This window comes from Setaria viridis, chromosome 6 (genome assembly GCF_005286985.2).
Source record: "Setaria viridis chromosome 6, Setaria_viridis_v4.0, whole genome shotgun sequence".
Classification (NCBI taxonomy): Eukaryota; Viridiplantae; Streptophyta; class Magnoliopsida; order Poales; family Poaceae; genus Setaria; species Setaria viridis.
Window position 1 is genome coordinate 27,672,837 of NC_048268.2, and position 19,529 is coordinate 27,692,365.

The window sequence follows — 19,529 nt, forward strand, 5'->3', positions numbered from 1 at the left end:
TTAGGAGAACTAAACATGAGCTAATTATAAAACTAATTGCAGAACCATGTGCTAATTCGCGAGACGAATCTATTAAGCCTAATTAATCTATTTGCAGAACCATGTGCTAATTCGTGAGACGAATCTGTCAAGCCTAATTAATCCATCATTAGCAAATGGTTACTGTAGCACCACATTGTCAAATCATGGGCTAATTAGGCTTAATAGATTCGTCTCGTGAATTACACTCCATCTGTGCAATTACTTTTGTAATTAGCCTATATTTAATACTCCTAATTAGCATCAAATATCCGATGTGACGGGTGTTAAATTTTAACACCCCGGAGCCAAACAGCCTGTATCTAAATGCAGAAATACTACAACGACTTTACAATTTAGGATGAATGGAGTACTATTTCCAACAAGCCTGAAAAATAGTGTCGAGCCACCACTTTGTGACATGGCCCATAGGCTTTACGAGGCACCACTCTGTTGAGAGGCCCATAAAAAAGAATGGACGCTGATGTAGGCCCCCATCATGGGCCACCAGGAAGTTCGAAAGCAGATAGATGGGATTCAGGAAGGAATTTTTTTATTTTTTTATTTTTTATTTTACGATTTTGTAAAAATAAATACCCGTGCAAAAAATTAGCAGATCTAGACCTACTGCTAGTTGAAACGACAGTAAGCAGGCACTGGCTGATACGGCAGTAGCAGTTTGAACCGGCGGTACGAATTGAAAAACCAGTGTGCATGGAAACCGGGGAGGCACGTCAGCACGTATGTGACACCGTGGCGCCCGAAGCGGTGGAAAATTGGCTACCGCTAGTTGAAATGGCAGGTGGCAAAAAACCGCCAGACGAAAAGGCGGAATGTTGTCAGCGCCTGGGCCCCACAATCCTTACCGCCGGATGAATTAGCGAGAGCACCTTCCGCCATTTGAAACTGCGAGAGCAGGGAAATCCCGTCGGACTAGTCGGCGGCAGGCTCCCCCCACTACAAAATGCGCACAGCCAGCTGGCAAAGGAAGCATTTAGAAAAAAGAGAAAGATATGGAGGGGAGGGGAGGGGAGGGGACATTGAAGTGAAGCTCTGCTGGATCTGCGCTTCGCTTCAGGTATTTTTTGAAATCTCGTAGTTAGTAGATGTAGTAGTATGTATAATTTGTAAATGGTGTAGCGTATTAGATCAAATCTAGGTGTACATATTAGACATAGATAAATATTAGTTAGTTGGTATAGTAGATTTAGGTTATTTAATTTTGGTAAAGTAAATTTAGTTTATTGATATATTTCAATAAATCTAAAATTAATATTGTTGGCAATGCACGAGTTATAATTTTATATAGCTATTCAGAATGTATGTATTTTTGTGGTTAGTTAAAATTAATAATATTTAGTAATAATATTTCTTGATGTCGTGTATGTTGACAGGCATGTCCGATAGTTTATTTTTCCAAGTGTTCTAAGGTCCGGGGGAGGTTAGATATGGTCCGGAAGAGGTGGATCTGTCTAAATTTAAGTCGTTCTGCAAACAAGTATGGAGAGCAAGAGAGAGGACTTGGGGATCAGTATGCAACTGGCTATTTAAGGCTTTCGAGCTTGATAGAGACCAAGTTGGGTTGTCTGTCATGTCTGTAGTGAGATTTCGACCTGACATAATATTTTAGGAGTTGATGCCGCTTGAAGGAACCCAGAACTGGAGGACCTATGTAAATACTGCTACTGAGCGTGGTTTGCTGCTCATATTGTTTGTTGAAGTGTTCCAGAAGATTGGGTCTAGCAGTCAGTTTCAAGAAGAAGTCGATGGTGGGGAAGTTAGAGCCGAGGAAGGTTTGGAGATTACCGATGGGCAAATTGAAGAAGATACTGAACATGGGGTAGAAGAAGCAGATGCAGAGAATGAAGAGGCACCTCGTGAACCAAATAGCGAGGCTTATGAGGGGGAACACATCCCTAGGTTAGTTGAGCAAGTAGAGAGGGAGGGAGAAGAGGACCTTCGTGCCATGGATGATGACTCGTCGGATGAGGATGATGCTAATCATGTCCCGCGGAACTAGTCAAGTTATGACCATTCGAACCTAACAGTAAATGAAGGGGAAAATGTCCCTTGGAAGTACAGGAAGAATGAGGTCTGTGTCGGTGCATTGTACCCTACTGGGGATGAGGTGAAGGCAGCTATAAAGCGATGGTCAACTTTATCTTTGCAACGACAGTTTAGGGTGGTGAAGAGTAGCCCGACAATATATGATGTGTGTTGTGTCAAAAAGTAATTGCCCTTTTAGGATGCATGCATACAAGGGCAAGTGGAAGGATTACTGGGAGGTGAGTAGATTGGTGGAGCACAAATGCGTGCTGGATGAATTGGAAGCACAACATCGCAACCTCACTATTGATTTTGTTGCTCAATACATGTATCCTCAGATAGTCGAGAATCCTAGCTATGAGCCCAAATCGATTATTTATGCCATCGAGGAGAAGTTCAAGTACAAAATTAGCTACAACAAGGCTTACTGAGCGAAGTAGAAGACGTTAGAGATGAGGTGGGGTACATACGAAGCATCATATGATAACCTCCCTGCTCTGTTGCACACCATATCCCAGAGGAATCTAGGAAGCTACTATGATCTGAAAGCCTATCCCTGTGCTCAGAATCCAAGCAAACACGTTTTGCAGTGCTCATTCTTGGCCTTGGGGCCTTGCATTGAGGATTTTCAGTGTTGTCGCCCGGTCATTTCCATTGATGGTACGTTTTTAACTGGTAGGTATAAAGGCACAATCCTGATAGCTATTGGGTCCGACGGTAACAACCAAGTATTGCCGCTAGCGATCGCCTTTGTGGAGAAAGAGTCTGGAGATAGTTGGTATTGGTTCCTGGAAAGGGTTAAGAAGATAATTATGAAAGATGTACCGAACATTTGTGTCATTCATGATCGGCACAAAGGCATTCTACAAGCAATCGAAGACATGCAGAATGGCAACGTGGAACGTCACAGGACACCGCAGTGGCCAAACTTGAAGAGTAGGTGGTGCATGAGGCATATGGGGGCAAACTATAACACCCTGGGTTTTAAATTCAGGATTAGAAAATTCCATTAGTATATAATGAGCATCATGTCATTGCATCCATTTAAACTTCGTCAAATTGACATTTATTGTTCAAATGCAACTTTGTGAAGCAACTTCAGTTTTTGCAATATAATTGTGGCTTCTTTTATTTTAATTAAATACTAGATTCCCAATGATGAATTTACAAAATTTTCCACAATATTTGGGTGATTCTTGCTAGTAATAAAACTTTAGTGAATTTTTAATTTTAACTGTTTTACTTTTCAAATTCTAGGCAATCCTTTTTAGGTTTGCAGTTGGTTCAAGCTCCTTTGAGTTCCTTGTGATTTTATCTTTTGAATGGATTTTTTTGGGGAATTTTTGGTTAGCTACACCTTGCTCCAGGCCTACTCGTCACCTTCTTCTCCTTCCTCCCATACCGCTTCTCTGCCACAAATGGCAGGGGCGAGCCCCACCCCGCCATGCTGCCGCCTGTCCACCGCCCGGCCTCTCGGTCAACACACATGCGCCGTTAGCACTCGTGTGCGTGTCGTACGCCACCGTCCCATCGCCAACCACTCCGCCGAGCCATGCCGCTGACGCCACGCCATGCCTCGCCTGCACTCGCACTGCTCGCGCCTCGTCACCACTGCTCAACTTCACCACACCACTACTTACCAGTGAACCGAAGACCACCGACGACGCTCGCGGCCTTATCTTCTTCCCAAGCAGCCGGTCTCGCCTTCCCTCTCCCTTTCACTCCACCCACGGCCAAGAAACAAAGCGGAACAGGTCGAGCGGGTTATTCCTGTTCGCCGGCCAAATCCACCGCCCCTACTCTGCCATTTCCAAATCACCACCGCCCACCACTCCTACACCTCCCCAGCTCCATCCCCACCACATGTTGCCCACCACCATGGCCCCAATCGCTAGAACTTAAAGCTTTCGTAGCCGCCATTGCTACTACCCGCCCGAGCTCCATCCCACTATCGAACTCCACCCTCCTGGCCTCCTCTACTCTCACAAACCACCAAAACTGAACCTCGGTGAGCTCCTAACCATGAAGTGCTCACCACTTCACCTCCTTAGGCCAGTTGCCGCGCTCATTCGCGAGCTTGCTACCAGCCGTGCGCCGCTGCCCGTCAAAGTAGAGCTAGGGTTTGGGTTTTTAGGCAAAAACTAGGTGAGCGGGTGCTCCTAGATGTAGGGAGGCTCACGGGGTAGTCACCTAGGTGGGGCACCATCGCCATGTGTGCGTGCAGGCGAGCCCAAGGTAGAAGAAAGGTGGGGGCTCGGTCACGAAAGAAATAGAAGTACAAGGGGTTATGCGTAAAGTTCTAGGTTTAAGTGTGAGGTGGAAGTTTATCAAGGGGCCTAAGTGAAAGATTCAGCGGCTGGTTCGTAAAGAAAGGGTGGATCTATTGGGAAAAGTTATTTCGGAGGGTTTTCTTGCAAAAGCATTTTTTCTTTTCAGGTTTAATTCTAGTTGAAATGGCCGAAACTTTGGAAATCCGTATAAAATCATAAGAAAATGATAAAAATACAAACTCCTGATGCTCATATCTACCTAGTAAAAATGCTTGGTCTTGTGAAATATATGATTTTGTTGCTTATTAAAATACATGTTGTTTAATCCCTTATTGTGGAACAAATAGTTCTCGTACTCATAAAATTCTGATAAATTCATGGCAGTATATAGTAGTGTTGAAAACTATTCTGAAAAGTTTGTAGCACTAAACTGATGATAGAACTCTAGTTATAAATTATTCCGCGTATCTGCAGCTTTGCAATGTGTGACTTTTAGTAAACTTTGTGGAAGTACAATCATGCTGAAACTTTTGCAATAATGTTTTTGCCTAATTATTAAGCTCCTGTAAATGATTTATGTTCATATACCAATAGATGCCTCCTAAACATTTATTCATGTTGAAAGCTAGTTTATTTCTTAAAGATAATTGCTACTAGGATTTGTAAGCCCACAAATGATTATTTATGCTCTTCATCAGTAGCATGATCGTCCCTAAAAATTTTGCTAGCTGAATCTCTTTGGTTACTTGTATATGTCATTTATTGGCCCCTAGTATGTTAGTGCTATAGTTTTAGCCCTTAGCATATTTCTTGTGTAGAGAGAATATGTTTTTATGCTCTACTGGAACTCGTAATATTTTATGATTGAGTTGCTGCACTCTCTAAACTTGACTTCATGCATGTATCATCACCTTTCAATCAACTCATACATATGCATTTTCATGTAGATAACCCGCTAGTCGACGGTCTATATGAATTGATCGCCGTGCCCAAGAGTGAGCAACATGAAGCCTCTCCTATTGAAACATCCCAAAACCTGAACCAAAGTTCAGAAAAGCCCAAGGCTAATTGGGAAGGCAAGCCTCGGAGCATAATCCCTAATTTTAAAACTATGCAATTATCTTAAATATGTGTTTACTTTTATGCATTAAGTTCCTAGGAGTTGAATGAAACCTTAGTTGCATGATCCCTAGGACTCGCAGGATCAAAATACTAGTATGTGTAGATCGATAGAAATGCCATGCTTAATTAAGAACGGTAGAAGTCGAGTGATTGACTGTCGCTTGCGAGACATAGGATTTTTCAATATTTATGGCGAGTTACTTGAGAATGAATCACTGATGAAAGAAAAGTTGGAAACCGGGCGGAGACAGAAAATAAAGTTGAAGTTAGTATTGTTGTTGCGCTCCGCCTGTGTCGATTAAGGTTCGTTCGTTGTGGCCCTGCTGATCGAGTTTGAACAGTACTATACACACGCTGGAAGTAAGAGGTAGTTAAAACTAGTAAAACCTAGTACCTTAGGGCACGATTGCAGATGGAGTTGATCATGTTTCCTATTCGTGTGCTAATCAGTAACTCACGGTAGGCCCGGGGAGGTACCGGTGGGGATTAGCACTCGAGGGTCACAGGAGTTCGCAACTGCCATCACTCTCTAAGGGGACCGTTTGCCATATGCGGCTCGACGGGGCATGCATATGTTGTGTGTATAGGTCCACCTTGCAAAGGTTATAAATCGAATCGATTTGCCACCGCTCTCGGTTAAGAAAACCTTGATCACCGTGTCACATCGTAGTAAGAAGTGGAATGAAAGGAAATGTGAAATGATGTTGATGTTGTTATCTAATCAATTATTTTTCCACACTGAAAAGTTTTGAAAATGTTGCTCACTTAGAATGGTTAGCTCAACTTTAATTAGATGCTAAAACTTGAAAGTAAGGATCCACTCTTAGCTGCTTTCTGGCAAAACCAACCCCTCAGTCAAAAGCCTTTCATACTAGGAGTCGGCTAAGTATATACCATAGTCGGGTAAGTATTACTGAGTATTGGTTTCAGGTATTAGTGAGAAATGATAGAGTTGGTGGCCGGTCAACCTTGGGATGGCCGTCCTTTACCTGAAGGGTGGTCGGTTGAGTGGTCTCGTGTTGGATGACATGTGGCGGGCTACTTATGTTGTCACATATCTTTATTCACACTTTATCGTTTAGACTTCTGCTGTATTTTATTTAAAGAGCTCTGGCTTGTAATCTTTATGAATTTCGAACTCGGTTTGTAAATTAATTATGAACTCTATGTTTGTAAAGTGGAATGCTATGTTGTTTCATCTGCGCTCACCTTTGTGTGAGACTTGTTGCATGTTGTTTCGATCAAGATACTCAGTGGTTGAATCGGGCTTGACCCGACGGACTGTCGGATTACACCATTTTAAGTGTGTGTGACCGGATTAACCATTAAGATAATGGTTAGCTCCTTAAGCTGGTTTAATTTGGGCGGTTCTGCCACACAAACTTTTATAGACAAATCAAAAACAAGACCCTTACGAAACTGTTTAAACAGATATGTATCCAGAATCAGGAGAGGAAATTCAATCTACTTTGGAAGAAACTTGATGACCTTACAAAGAAACAATCTGAAGAGCTAGCTAAGAGGCCGGTAAACAATGAGGCGGACCACCCTATGTCTCTAGAGGACGTCGGACTAGATGGTCCAAATGTCAGATGAAGATGGGGGAGGTCCATTAAGACATTCTCACAGTGGATTGAGCATGAGCCGAAGGAGAATTGGGCACTACTGTATGATGAGGGAGGTGCTAGGTATAGTATAATGACTACAAACCTAGCTAAGGTGTATAATTGGGTCCTGCGTGGTGTCAAGCGACTACCCTTGTTGGTATCGTGGAATTCTTCTTATACCACACCATTAAGTATTTTAGAGACCGGTACGCAGTGGCCAATAAGTCAATGGCCGATAATCATAAAATTTATTGATACAAGATGACAAAGTACATGGACACGGCGATCAAAAAGGCTCATAAGCACCGTGTTAAAGAAGTGGGGCTGTTGAACACCGCTGCGAGATTTTTTGCAGGAACAGGGGTTGATTGGGAGGGAGGCACGAGAAACACTCATAGGAGCGCATTATTAGCAATGAAGGCTGTGTTTGCTCATGCCATAAGCCGAGACTGCTTCACAGGCCTTGCACCCATGTATTTGCTACATGTTTTGAGGCAGGGAGACTTCAGCCTCATATGTTCGTACCACATTACTTCCTTAAGGAAACTATATGGGCCATTTGGAGGAATGAGGTTTATGAATTTTGTATACTAGGAAACTTCATGGATAATCCTGGGAATGTCGCACGTTACATTCCTGACCCTAATCCTGAAATATTCCAAGGGGTTGGGCGACGCAAGAACAGACGCATCAAGAACAACATGGATCAATCTGAAGATAGTCCCAAAGTGCGCCTCTGCTCGAAGTGCCATGAAACAAGTCACACGTACAAGAAGTGTCCTGCAATGACATATGGAGGCGGGAGTAACCAAGCTGAACCATCAAATGCTGCTCCAAATGCTCCAGCACGTGGTCAGGGTCGTTGTGGACGTAGGAACAATGATGGTCTTGTGTGAATAATGCGTATGCCTTCAAATCGTCGTGGGAGTTATTTATGTATGTAGTACTATTAATGTGTGTTGTATGTTTATGAACTGCTAAGTTTAGTCAACTCAGTCATGTGTAATGTAATTCTTGTGTTTGGAATATGTTGAGTCTACTGTAATCCTTAGATTTTTGACTAAATGTTGTGTTGTAATATTAAGACATATTAATTATTTTATGTCCTGCAATTCTTATATTATGTGATGAAATATTTCTGTCATTATATTATTTTGTCTCCATGTTTGCCGTATATTCTACTTAGTTTATTTAATAATATTAGACATATTGCAGATATGGCGGAGGAGCCTGGAGAGGCGTACGAGACCGCCGAGTTGCTCGACCCTGACTTGGACGCCGCTCACCAGTCGTTCATGTTTGCCGTACGGGGTATCAACCTCGGCACGCTTCGCGCACATGTGCCATTGTCGACGATACCGATCGACACTCGTTAGATTCTGAGGTACATGTTACTTTGAGTTCTCAATTTCATTCCTAACCTTGTGTTTTTTGCAAAATAATAAATGGTATCCATGGTACAGGTTACGCGCAGCGGGACTCCTCTCGATTGCGAGGTTGGTTGAGGGAGATATGATGGACCCAGGATTGAAGCGAGTGGATAAGACGACACGTTTCCACTTCGACATGTCACTCTTAGCAGCTCTTATTGACCGTTGGTGGCCCAAGACTCACACGTTGCACCTCACAGTCGGTGAGATGGTCCCTACACTTCAGGACGTGTCGCTCTTGCTGGCCTGCCTTGTGCAGGCATGGCCGTTCGTGCACAAGATGTGCCAGTTAGTTCACATGAGGACCTTTTGGACCGGTTTTCCCACGTTCCACGGAACGACCGGGCCTTACCGTACCGCACCTTCAGCTCAATACACGGACCCACGAAGAAGTGGCTCATGCAGTTCAGTGTGAGTACTCATTTACCTATCTTTTCATTTCCTAGTCGCTAAGGTTTGTGAATGTACAAACTAACTTCTACGATTGTGCAGGCGGACTACATGAGAGCCGATGCCGCCGACGCCACAGTTGTGAGGCACTTGGAGGTGTACTTATTGTGGCTGTTTGGGTGGATCATGTTCTGCACCTCGTAGGGGAACTCAACGCCAAAGCAGCTCCTTCCTTTTGTGAGGGCTATAGCGGAGGCCCCGCTTGACGAGGTACCACAGTACAGCTGGGGTTCTGCTGTGTTGGCGGCTACCTAGAGGGGCTTTGCACGGGCTACACTAAGGTAAACTCGACTGAGCCCATCTTTGTTGGTTGCCTATTGCTTCTTCAGCTTTGGTCGTACGAGCACTTCCCAGTGGGTCGGCCATAGATTGACGTGGCACCCTACCGGCGGTTGCCTCTCGACCACGACGATGTTGATAGACCCACGATGGGGTCCATGTGGTGCTTGAGAAAGGTACGATACTATACCTACAATTACTTTGTGTACTAATTCATATCTTGCATGCATTGATATTAAAACTACTAGTCCTGATTGTGGAATATTTTTTTGTAGCTATCGTGGGTTGGAGTTCAGATGAAGAAGTCGTACCAAGACTTTGTCGGGCAATTTGACACTCTTGTCGACCCTGACGTCAGGTGGACACCTTACAACCTAGGGGACATGCAGGCTCATGCCCCGCAAGTGTTGTCTTCCTTGTGCCTATGAGACCAGGAGTACTGGATGACGAAGAAGCCCCTTTTTGTACAACATCCACGTTGAGGAGTACTCGATGCACCGTGTGATGAGGCAGTTCCATCGGTACCAGGACTCACTAGTTCTAGTGATTCACAGCTTTGAGGCCCACGTACACAGGTAAGCTGCACAGAAATATTCTTAATCATTTTTTTCTAATAAATATTTTGCCTTAATGTAACTCATTGCATGATGAATATGTTAGGGTCAGGCGCCAGCGACGCAGTGGGGTCTAAAGCTGCTTTCATACATGGAGCAGTGAGTGAACGCTTTTGAGGACGTAGTGCATGAGGAGCGTGTACACTCTGATGAGGCTTTCACAACGTACCTCCAGTGGTACTTATCGAGAACACGGACACGCGTCATGCACGTTCCCAGGTAGCCGTCGATGGAGACCGCACCACTCACATAGACGTACCTGCGTTCCAGGGACCAGAACTTTGACATCGCGATATGTTTTTCGAAGTGCTACTTCTGATAGTACATTGGGTTATTTTGGGCCTAACTTAAACTATTTAATTGTCATCAGTACGACATTGTCAACCGGTATGCAGAACTACATGCACATGACACCGTACGAGCACGAGTCGACATCCACGAGGATCCAGGCGCTGTGTGCTAGGTTTCGACGGGCTGTTAGTTGCCGGGCTGGTGAAGCCGCCGTTCTACTTTCACCACGGGATGCCTACCCTAGTTCGTCTTCAGAACCACCTACACAACACCCCGGTTCGTCGCCTGCTGCACCCACACGGCTAGCGTACCACTAGTGGTATGTTGCAGCACATGCACAAGTAGGCTACCCCAGGTCATTTACTCCTCCAGTTGCACTGTCTTGGGCTGCAGCTCCACCAGGTCCTTCCACTTACGCGTCGCGTCCACAGTCTTTCTACCCCACAAGTATGTGTTTCTTACTTTCTTTTCTTCCATTCACCAATTCCACTAGTAATTGGTCGTACTAACTTATAATTTCATGACACAGTGCCGCAACACTTCAGCGGACGACCACTTGGTGCCGGACGTCTTCGCGTGGACTCCGTGTGGACGACATAGGTAAGTCAACAATAGTTCAATTCATGCATTCTATTTCATTACTAATACGTATCCAAATTGGCAATAACACTTCTTTGTTCCATCACAGTGTACATAGGTCACGGAGGCACCGATGACAAGTCCATAGAGGAGGATATCTAGAGGACGAATGTAAGCTGGGTGAACTTCATTTTCAGCTACAACCCTAAGGAGATAGGTCATTCGCAGTTGGGTGGAGCGTTAGTGCCTCCAACACAGGGCTCCACCCAGGAGTGTGCGACATTAGTTGCAGACGCAGCAGGACATCTGGCTCACGAGGTTGCCCCTCCGGAGCCTCTTACGTACGACCAGCTCCAGACTAGAGCAGTGCAACGGGCGATGAGACGTGGTGCTGGTGCTGTGCGTCACAAGCAACGACGCATTTAGTCCATAGGGCCCTCTTTATCTTTATGCAGATCATCTTTTGTAGGCCGGTGCAGACTATGATGTGTAGACCATTGCAGGCTATGATGTGTAGGCCGGTGCAGGCTATGATGTGTAGGCCAATGCAGACTATGATGTCCATGCTCGTTCTTTTGCTTTACTATGATGGACATGGTCCATGGACCAGGTTACTAGCGTTCTATATAAGAAATGTCTAGGCATAGTTCGAACGCACTACTAGCACTGTCGAACCAAAATCCAACTGTTGCAGTGAGTTTGTTTGTCATTGTAAGAAATGTCATCATGGAGGGATGACCAACATGGGATTCCACCATGGAATGAGCGCCCCAAATGCCATTGTGGCTTCCGTGCGTGGTTGCAAGTGTGGGATGATCGATTACCTCGAGGTAAGAAGGGGTGTAGGTACTTCAAGTATCCCGACATTGATGATGATTTTAAGGTCCGGTCGTTCATAACATTTTAAATTTGTTTTCAATGTATGGGTATATAGAACTAATCACGAATCTACATGCAGGCTTGCACATTTATGGAATGGATCGACACTAGATCTTTAGAGGAGGTGGGCATAATCCTTCACCAGCTAGAGACCAAAGGGCAGTACTATGCTAGGCATACAGAGACTCGAGAGGCGGCACGTCTTGCTTGGCTTGAGCAAGAGCGATGCATCCACCAACAGCAGATCCGTTTGAAGGGCAAGGAGGATAAGCTGTAGAGGCGGCGCGAGCAATTAGGTGCTCAAGAGGTAGCACTAAAACGACAGGAGGAAAAATTCAAAGCTCGTCAGGCACAACTCCTCCAGGAAGAAGAGCAACATGAGAACATGAAGAAGCAGGATGGAGAATGTTCCTCCAAAAAAGCAAGGACGGGGAAACTTCCCCAGTTCACCTAGTAGATCATTAGTTGTGATCCACCAATTTTCATTATCTAAGGCATATTATCCTAGGCAAGGTGCCATTTAAGTTTGTCATGTTGGGCGCCTCACATGCCATTGTACTGTTGTTTCTACTGTGATAACATTTCGTATCGATGCTTTAAGTACTCAGATTCCACCCTATTGCCAGTACACTACTCTGGTGCCAGTACAATACTCAGATTGTGGTAATCCACTGTTGACGTGAACCGTCACTGAAAGCCTACACTATAGAATGCAGAGACCCTAAATGCGAGCCTTTTTAGGTAGATGGGACTCCACACTTATCCCTACATCCATAGACCTGCATAGCCTATATCTAAGCCTTTTCAGGATGATTGAACATGACGGGGTACTGAACACAAGATGGCAACATGCATCTTCATCTCAAGTCTCCTTATATGGACCTTCCTCTCCTGTATCCTTCAACAAAACTGAGTAGAAGGAAGAACAATGGCATTCACAAGAGGGAGAGGTCGTGGGAGGAGGGGGAGGAGGAGGTGATGCTCTTATTCCCACCATCACTTGGCCAGGTTCTTTTGGCCCAACGGAGTATGAGAAACCCCTCGACGACTTCCCTCTGCATGATAGGGCTAACTACGCCCCTCCAAACTCCCTTAGGTCTTATGATGACCGGCATGATACGTGGCCAATGTGTCACCATGGCGTGGCTTGCGTGGTGCAGTTGTTTGATGGCTATGTTGATGGTAGCCAGCATTTCTTTCGATGCCCGTATGGCTTTGGTGAGTCATGTTATTACTTCGTTACTTTTGCTAGACTTTTTTCGTGCTAGAAACTAACATCATGTTCGTTCTTATCTCGACGAAGGAAACTGTCGCTATGCGAAGTGGGTGGATCCTCCACTTCCTAAGCCAACCCAAGAGTACATCCACTATCTCAAGTGCAAGATCTTTGACCTCAAGCGTAGGGTGGAGGATCTTCAATCCGAAGTTGATGCAAATCCTTAGGCGGTTAACATCGCAGGTGACTTGATTTGTACCGATCCGTGGTGCAAGTGCCCCTACCACCACAACAAGGATCGCCCACCGTTACCGCCTTCATCTGGGGGTGCTAGATACTATGAGGCTGGACCCTCCCAGCTCTCGCAAAGCCAGTTCTACTAGAAAGTAGAGATGGTTCTATCCCCGTTTATTTCAATTACCTAAGGCATGTTAGATTTAGCAACGGCACATGTTTAGGGTAGCATCTGTGCCGCACATGCCACTGCAATCTATAATTAATTGTTTAGGCTAGAGTGGTTACTGTTCATATGTTGTGCACAAATTTCATTTTCATGTGTTGTAATTTCGCTGGAAACAACTATGTATTTCATGACCAGGAGTTAATTCAATTTGCAATATTTCATCGAAGCGCTCTCTCTCTCTAATTTGGAAGTTTCATATTGCAACCATAATGACATATTCGAACATTTAGCGCTTCCAATCTAACTTACATTTTCATATCTAAGAAAAAAAATCATGAATCAAAATAATAAAATAAAATTATTGGAACTTATAGCCGTCTCACACGGCTATAGCCGTTCCAATTGGCTATAGGCGTGTCCACCTCCTGCTGCTGGCGAAAAGTAGGCAGGTAAGGGTCCCTGCCCCTGCCACATCACCGCCACGTGCCTAACCGCCGATTCAAATGGCGGTATCTATTTTTATTCTTTTTGACTGACCTACCGCCGTTTGAAACGGCTATAGCAGTTTCATCCGGCTGTATAGGTCTAGTTCTACTAATTTTTGCACGGATATTTATTTTTGCAAAATCGTAAAATAAAAAAATTCCTTCAGGAAGGCACCACTTTGTTGGAGAGGCCTCCTGCTGATCAAGTGATCAGTACTACATGTCATACAAGTGACTCATACATAACTCATAAGGACAGGTACTGTTTTATCACCATGATTTGGCAAAAAATAACTTACCATACGATCAATGTATCACAATCAATTTTGCGTCTTGAAACATCCATATCCTTCTAATTTTGTCGACACATGTTGGTGAACTTTAATGTCACCATTAGATATCGTTATGCACATTATTAAAATACTTAAAAATGATGCTCGTGAGCAAAAATAAACACTGAGTTTTTACAACAAAGCTAAACTTTATATTTTAACTTGTTAGCTTTAATGAGCCGAGCCTTAATGAAACAAATGCTAAACTTTTTACGAATTGAGTTAAACTTTACTTTTAGCTTGTTAGTCTTAGCAAGTCTTAATTAGACCTGTTCATTTTAGGTTCAACCCAGCCCGATCCGCAGGTCTAGCCGAGCCTGATGGGTTTTGACCCGCCCACGATAGCTATAAGGGCTGCGCGTGGAGGTGATAAAGAGCTCTCTAATTTAGTCTAAGCATCGGGCTCAATTAGATCCGGATCATAATATTATATGATTTTTAAACTAAAATAGATAGGGCTGAGTTGGATTGCGAAGGAGCATGAGAGCCATGATCCATTACCACCCCTAGCTGCGCGTGACTAGAGAAAACCTAGCAAAAAATTCGTGTCAGCCTGAGCCGGCTAAAAAAGTAAATTTCATTTATTTTCCTACTAAAAAGACTGGGAAGCCTAAGTCCAGTCAAAAACTCGGTCTGACAATGACGACTCAGAGGGGTGGTCGTGGGTATCAATTTTTAGACTCAAATGAGCTGGGATTTTTTTTTGACCCGATCCGCAAAATGCTCATGTCAGGTCTTAAATGAGCTAAAGTTGGGAGGTATTGGAACATGAAAATGTATTGTTCAATAGGAGTTTGATTGGCCAAGTTTAAGCAGCTTGATCGGCTAGAATCATAAAACGGTCTACGGAATCGGAGTATGTTTTTTTAATGCTCCTATATGTACACCTCTTCCGTTCCCATGGCAGGTAGTACTGGATAGGCGACAGTGTATGTGACACATTTCCTTGGCACGAGGCGGATTTCCACCGATTTAGAAGTACATGCACTGTGCGTATATTTAGTGCAAAACCCCGTACCCATGTTGCGTGAGCATTTGTGCGCTTCTAGTTAATTTCTAGCATCTGTAAACATGTGCATGTGTTGCGAACAAAACGCGAGGCTGAGACGATAGGTTATTGGTTAAAAAAAAATATCTCTTACGTTCGTCAAACGGGAATGGTGCTTCATATCGAATCTCCTTGTTCTTGTTTATTTACATCTTTTACATGATCTACCGTCTGCGTGCCAAATTCCCGCATTTGATGTACCAGAATGTACCGAGATTTGGATTCACGTGGCCGTATCATCGGGCGCTGTTCGCCTTTGATAAAACAAATGAAAGACAGAGGAAATGTACCTGAACGACGACAGCTAGGTGCTCCATACAAAATCAGAGAGAACCACGAGAGTTCGTACTTCTTTAGTACATGAATAGTTCCACCGACCACGTGTCATGCGCAAAAAAAAATGCCCACTTGTTGCTTTCAGAGAAAGCTAGTGGAGCCGCGTCGGTAGGTGTGCAACCAAGATCGCCGCAAACAATACTGTATGCATAAACAAAATAAGAAAATATTAAAATCATTTCACCTGATCATTACTTCAAAATTACTTTGGTACTCTGGTAAGTTTCCTTGGTATTATACCTGTCAAACTATCGATGGGTATCTCGAGGTAATAGATTAGTTGGTGGGGGATCGCTGGATCTGGAATTCGAAGGTAAAAGTAAGGACACGAGACAAAGATTTATACAGGTTTTGGGCCGTCAGAGTAGCGTAGTATCCTACATCTTGTTTGGAGTGTTGTATATTGCGCCCTGCGCTTGGGTGTTGTTTGGTAGTGAGGATTTGCTCCTCTGTTGTGGTTCTCTATGAGGTCTTTGCCTACCGATCTAGTGACCCCTGCCCTTCTTTATATACTCCAGGGGGCGGGATCACTGGTAGGTTACAAGGAGTTCTAGTAGAATTATATGTTATGAGTCCTAGTAGGATTACAGAGAAATCCTAATAGGAGTTCGTCTTCTTTCTTCCTTACGGGTACCGGGGATCTATCTCCGACAAGCCCCAAAGCGCTTCATAGTTGAATGTAGCAGTCTTCGAGTACTTTTTAGATCCTCGCCAAATAGTTTTTGTGCTCCTTGAGTACTCTATCTGGCTGAATCTTTAAAATTCTCCAAAGCTGTCATGAGGCTGTGGTGTGCTTAAGCCCCTAATCATCTTGATTTTGTAATCTTCATCTTTGCAATGTGATATGGAGGGCGGCGGAAGTCGCACTCCATATGGAGTAACCCCCAAGCTTTAGGTTGAATCGAAGAATCAGGCTAAGGGTCAATAAAATCTTGAATTTTCTTTCTTCATCTTGATCAACTGTTGGGTGTAGCTTATCAACCTGAGCCTCGGAATGATTAAATCATCAATCCGAGGGTCTTTAGTCTTCATGAAAGTCGTCTTTTGAGTAGTCATTTGGCATCTAGCTCCCGAGCTTATGTGCCAAGTGAGCCGTAGAAGCCACGTTGAGTAGTTATTTGGCGCTTAGCCCCCGAGCTTGGAAGCTAGCTGAGTCATTGAAGATGTCCGAGTAGTAATTAGCGCTTAGCCCTGAGCCTGGGAGCTAGCGGAGCCATTGGAGGTATGCTGAGCGTCCTGGACAGTCGTTGCCAAAGCTTGACCTGAAAAAAATGCATACATTATGTAGCATATTGTAGAATATTGAAACTACTGAAATTTATTCAGTGATGAATATAATGTAAATGTTATGTGTCATGCTCTTGGTTCGGCTATATTTTTCCCGAGTAGTTAGCCTATAACGTTTAGACTCTCAGTCCCTATTTAGCCATTGCTACTGCTTGTGAGATCTTTGTCTCGTGTACGTGTACTAGCACTGCTGCTACGGAGATCTTTGTCTCACGTCCTAACATTTAGGCATGACAGAAGGTCCAAGGCTTTCAAGAATTGAGGCGTGTTCTGCTCGAGGATATTGGCGACGGCTAAGAGAAGACATTTAAAATAATTAGTCAGCATTGCGACAAAAAGACTGCGCGATTGCGTTTGAAGTAGTCGATGAGACTTTTCTGTCTTTTAGCTAGAAGAGCGCGTGTTGCAGCGCATATGATTTGTGCCTCCTTAGGGTGTAGCCGTTGCGAGCCTCCAGCACTCAGTGCACCAAACTTCGCGATAGAGCCTCCTAATTCGGTGTACCAAGCCTGTGGCGAAGCTTTCAGAACTCAGTGCACCAAACCCATGACAATAGCCTCCGTAATTCAGTGTACAAGCCCATAGCTGTCATTTAACATGTCCCAGGAATAATTGGCAAAGTGTAGCCCTAGAGGGTAATTCCTATCGAGAGGTGTACACAAATAAGTAATCGGCACGTTGCCATACATGCGGAAAACAAGCCGGAAAAAATTATATAAAATAATTAAAAAAGTGACTTAGCTTGATTCGTGGATGATTGTCGACGAAGCCATCGTGGTCGTTGTGAAGCCGCGACGGTTGTTGGAGAAGCCGACTAGTCGGAGTCGATTCCAACTATTTGTTGATCACGTGGAACCCGCCCTCAACTAGTTTTCTAGTTGAGATGAGTAGTCGAAGTAGACCATCCTCGACTACTTTTTTAGTCAAGATGAGTAGTCGAAATAGTCGTCGGTGACTTGATGCGGTCGGATGTCGGGGTAGCAGTGCTCGCGTACATCTTCTATGTACGTTAGGCTATGCTTTTGAGGTCTTGTGGTAGCCTTCCATGTGCGTGTAGTACAGATTCCTCAAAATTACTTTCCACGGAGAGTAGTCGGAGCTGATTATTTGCCTCAATCCGCGCGTGACTGTAACAGAGTTTTATCATCTTCTTAATTATGGTGTGGGTCCGTCGGTCTGCCTGATCTCCCAACTCGAATCGGATTTGCCTCTACCTTGATCGACGAGCAGTATGCAGCAGCATGCGGCGGAAACCAACTTGGTCTTCGAATGGAACGTGGAGCGCATCGATTATGTCTCGGTGTAGATTTGTCTGCTCAGAACTCTGACTTGGCGACTTTCTTCTTGTAGAGTAGATTGATCTTGATGATGAGGTCCTTCAAGCTCGCCTGATGATCTCGACGATGACCCCTACCTGACACGCTAGATGTCGATGTTATACCTGGCAACCTACGGGGTATCCTGAGGTAGTAGATTGTTTGGTGGGGGATCGCCGGACCTGGAACTCGAAGGTAAAAGTAAGGACATAAGATACAGATTTATACAAATTCAGGCCGCCAAAGTAGCGTAATACCCTACATCCTGTTTGGGGTGTTGTATATTGTGCCCTACGCTTGGGTGTTATTTGGTGTTGAGGATTTGCTCCTCTATTATGGTTCTCTATGAGATCTTTGCCTACCGATCTAGGGACCCCTGCCCTCCTTTATATACTCTAGGGGGTGGATTACTAGTCGGTTACAAGGAGGAGTTCTAGTAGGATTATATGGTATGAGTCTTAGTAGGATTACAGAGAAATCCTAGTAGGAGCCCGTCTTCTTCCTTCCTTGCGGGTACTGGGGATTTATCCCCGACTCCTGCCTACCAGAGTTCGAGTCCTCGACTCGGCACTGGTACTCGCATTTTCCTGGATTTATTCCAAGACTTAACCGCCGCTATTCTTTTAATGGTAGGTGAGGCGCTAGTGGTGACTTCATCAATCTTAAGAATTTGCCAACTCAGTATTTCGAACGTGCTCATAGTTGTAGGGTTGCGTGCGTGTGTTCGTAGGGACGAGTATGCGTGCGTGTATGTGAGCGTCTGCGTCTGTGTATAATGTGATTCGAAAAAAATCTGCTAAGTTGAGTCATCCATAATTGTGCAACATCGACAATTTACAATACAAGTTGCTTTGATTATTTTTAATCATTTATGCATATAAACTAACTTTAGAGCAAATGTTTTATTTAATTGTATCATCTACATGGCATACCCCATACGAGACAATCATGCTATCAGAACATGATAATTTTCTTTGCCAATATAGTAGATCAGCTTCTACGATTCCTCTCCAAATAAATATTTCCTCCATTTCAAAACGACCTGCATTTTGAGATGGATCCGGCCACCGTTATACGACTTACACGTACGATAACGATTAATGAGATAGACGTCCCACCAAAACCGCCACGGCCGAACGGAACGCCGCTGCCCCCACCTGCGCAGCAACAGCAACGTGCCGATCCCACCTTCCGAACCACGTGTCACGCGCGAAAACAAAATCCCTACCTTTTGCTTTCAGAAAAAGATAGAGTCGACATCAGTATGCGTGCAACCAGCTGGGTCGCCACAAAAAATACTTTATGCATAAAACGAAATAACAAAATATTAAAATGATTTCAATTTTCTGAAGTTGCTTAAAAGTTACGGTACCTGGCTAAATTTACTAATTTGAGTCGTTCATGATTTTGCAACATTTTAAGGTGGGGAACGCGGACAATTCTCAATGCAAGTTTTCGATCATTCCTGATTTATGCATATATCCTAACTACTCATTACGTCCCAAATTACAATTCATTTTA